Here is a 4,074-nt window from a genome sequence, read left to right on the forward strand (position 1 = left end):
TCTGAGTCGATCTTGATTTTCTAGGAAGACCCAGCCAGAGCTCAGCTGCTAGGAAGAGTAAGGCAAAATCCTGGCAGCGGTTCAATCCAATCGCAATCCATCCAATCAAACTTTTGTTCCATTGTGAATAAGGTACTCTGGTAGATTGCAAAGATGAAAAAGACAAGATCTCCTTTTCTAAAAACACTTAATAAGTGGTTAGAGTCCATGGCAGCCATGACAGAGTCCAGCCAGACAACCAAAGTGAAGTCTTTTAAGCTTCTAGGAATTTAAGAGATTGAAAACATCCCATGGAATTCAATATTATATGGTTCATTAGGATCTGTTGTGGCTGGCCTTGGACGGTTTTGGCTGATTAGCAGAATTAGAAGATCATGTGATGTTGGAGGATTTATCTTTGTGACTTTGAGATGCTGGTTCCATTGCATGTATAATTATGTAAAGCCATGAATCTAGGAAAGAATTGCCAGAGGAGGATTTAAAAGTAAGATTTTATATGAAACTACCTACCTTAACCCTGAACGAAAACAAACCAATGGCAACAGCAGCAACTGAGCAGAGACTCAAGCATAGAAAACCCAAATATAACCCACTAGAGTCATTGTGAACCAAGCTGAGTTCAACTACATTAAACATATGTACCGTAAGGTTTTCAATCAAGTAAATAAAGCATGGGTACGTTGTAAAGAAACAAAACAAAACAAAACAAAAACAAAAAAACTCGCAAGTGAAGGTCTTATACCTTTTCGTATTTCCCATTCTTAGCCTAGTAAATGGCAGGGCATTAAATAAATGTTTAATTAACTTAAAAACACAAACTCATTAAGCTATAGTAAGAGGCAGAGCTCTTACGGAAATCTGTTCCTTAAGACTAGGTTGTTTGCAATTATTTTAAATAAGATGCGATAGAAATTTCAGGGTATAGGAGGAAAAAAAAGTCAAAGAATTTTTCTTTTTGAAAGTCTTCACCCAAGAAAATACTTATCAGTGTTCAAATGCCATGTACTTTGCTTTAAGTTCTCTGCTAAGGGGAGGTTTATTTTGCACACTTGAGCCATCTAGACATTTGAGCTGGCATATTTCCTTTGGAAAAGGAAGCAAAAATTAAGTTTACCCACAAGTCAAAGTCCACAGGCAAGACTGCAGGATGCTTTTAAGTGAAGTATGCAAATCCTTTTTAATCAGCTCCCCGATGGCAGATATGTTGGTATTCAATCCAAACTCTTTTAAGTTACTCAGGATGGTAAGCAGCATGTCTCTCTACATTCCTTAAAGAAATAATTCAAAAGCAATTTAAGACAATTTTTGGCAAGACAAGATTTCTCCTTGGAATTCTGGAAACACATAAAAATTCCATGTGGGGTGCTGAGAATGGAGATGATTTTCAGGACCCTAAAGTGGAGTATGTCAAAAAGTGTTCATCATGTCCATTCCACTATAGACTCCTAGCTGCTTCCTCTTTCGTTTCCTGAAAGAAACACAAGCCTTCCAACTCTTTCAGATCAGGAAAATATTCAATTCCTAAATATGCCTAAATTCCTCTATACAGGTATTCAAACTTGTGATACTAGATTAACAACTTTATAAAATTGTATATGTCTTCATAAGACTAATTTCCCACAGGGCATGAATCAATTTTTATAATGGTAGGTATAATCGTCATGGCTTCTCAGGGAATTTCATTACTTTACATTAATTAAATGCTCTGGGAAGAGAGATATAGAGAGACAGATAGCAAGATACACACACAAACACACATACAGAAAATGGAATGAGATTAACAGTGAGAGAAAGGGAAATTCAAAAGCCATCTGCTCTACTTATTGAATGAGCAAAAGGATTTTTGGACCCCTTATATAGTCTCTTTTCATACACCTAGCATAGGATGATCATCTTAGTAAATTGGACTAATTTCAAGATTTAAAAACTTGTATGTTTTTGATACAGCATTGTCTCAAATGTAAACCAATTATTATGCTGAATCATATAAAATTGTCATTTTTATAGGTCTAAACCTGTCAAATTCTAGCAACTGTCTATTGCTCAACTGTTCATATAATTTCTTATTCACTCTGTTGGTGAGGGAGGGATGACCCCCCACCTCTCACAAATAATACAAGATGATCAATCATTCAACATTCAACCCTCGAAGTAAGGAAGATTGCTTGTCATGTAGGGCCACAAGGGGTTGTATTTGAGAGCACAGTGAACAAGCAGGGGCTGAGGAAGCCAGGCTTTAAAGTAACAAGATGATGAGGTGCCCTTGGCTCTTCTAGGAGAATGTAACTGGCTTGTTTGAATAATCCAGGGAACTGAAACAGTCAGGTTGAGGTACACTGGTAGCTGCTAGCTGAGGGAGTCTACTGGTTAGGAAGTGTATCTGGTGAGAGGAAAGATAAACCACCCTTGGGACCCTTTGGAACCCAGTGACCCATGTCAAAGTAGCTTGTGCAATTTTAGATACTACAATACACCAACCTAACTTCAACTAATACTTCAACTGGGAAAAAAAAGTTGTTATGTTCCATTGTGGGAGAAAATTTAGTTATGTTGTGTACATATCTTTGATATGGAGCCTTCCCAATCATAATTTTTAGTATATATGATTTTCTGATTGCTAAGACAGATGCTGCTGGTTGTCTACTCAAGATTGGTTCTTTCCTTCTTCTTTACTAACTTCAACTTTATTCAGGCAACAATGTACTCAGTTAAAAAGTGTGATGTCACAGTCTCCATTATATTTGTAGTGACCATGTGACATAACTTTGGCAAGAAGATATTAACAGGAGACTACTGGGTGGGACTTTCAGAAAAGCAATGTTTCCCTGATAAAATGTAACAGACTCATCTGGCACACATCTTTTTTCTTAGCATCTTTGTCTTTTTTCCTTTCTTGCTCCCTCATATGAACATGCAATGTCTAGAAATGGAGAATCATGACCATAAGAAGGATGTAAATTATACACACATATGAAAAATTTCAAGAGTTAGTGTGGCATAAGGGCATACCTAAATTTAAATGTTGACTTCCAGTCCAAGACTTAGCCAGATAAATATGAAAACAATATACAAATATAATTTCAGTATTCTCATTATTTACTTTTCAATTTTCAAGGTTCTTGTAAAGTTTACATCTGAAGTGGTTTTATACAATATACACTCCATTGTGTCTGGCTGGCTTCCTTTGCTTCACATTATGCTCTTGGGATTCACCAACATTTTGTATATAGCTGTAGACTTATTCATGCCTGTTGGTTTATATTTACCACCAGGTAAATATACAAAATGTATTTATCCATTCCTGTATATACAAGCATTTGAGTAGTTGCCAGGTAGGGACTAGTTCCATTATTATTGGCAAAGTATTGTTATGAACATTCTTGTATTTGTCTTTTGGAGACTGTATGCATGCACTTTGAATGCATATCTAAGAGTGGAATTGTGGGGGCACAGGGTTTATGAATGTTTGATTTTCTAGATACCATCACACAGTTCTCTAAAGTGTAGCAGTGACTCCTCTCGTAACAATTTATTCTTCTATTACAGGGTATAAAAGTCCTTGTTCTTCCATATTCTTATCAATGCTTGGTATTCTCTGGCATTTTCATTTCAGCCACTTTGGTAAGGATGCTGTAGTATAGAACTAGTTATAATTTGCCTTTCTTTGATAAACAATTGTTTACCATAGACTGGGTGGCATTTATTTCTCACAGTTCTGGAGCCTGAGAAGTCTCAGATCAAAGCTCTTGCAGATCTAGTGTTTGAGGAGGGCCTGCTTCCTGGCTTATAAAGAGCCACCTTCTCCCTGTATTCTGACATAGCTGAGAGAGAGGAAGCACACTCTTTCTTGTGTTTTCTTATAAGGTACTAATATTATCATGTGGGCTCTATCCTAATGACCTAATTAACTCTCAAGGGCCCAATTGCCAAATATCATCACGTTGAGGATTAAGGTTCCAGCATATTTGAAGGAAATAAACATTTAGTTCATTGCAACAATGAAATTGAGGGCTTTTTCATGTGTATATTTTTGATTTGGATAGCTTCTCTTGTCTATTCAATTCTGTGACCATT

At 36.5% G+C, this 4,074-nt stretch overlaps 1 pseudogene; it reads left to right on the top strand.

The window, feature by feature from the left end:
- The first annotated feature begins 207 nt into the window (after positions 1 to 207).
- Positions 208 to 555, top strand: LOC123947880 (annotated as a pseudogene).
- Positions 556 to 4,074: the final 3,519 nt, after the last annotated feature.

This window comes from Meles meles, chromosome 8 (genome assembly GCF_922984935.1).
Source record: "Meles meles chromosome 8, mMelMel3.1 paternal haplotype, whole genome shotgun sequence".
Classification (NCBI taxonomy): domain Eukaryota; kingdom Metazoa; phylum Chordata; class Mammalia; order Carnivora; family Mustelidae; genus Meles; species Meles meles.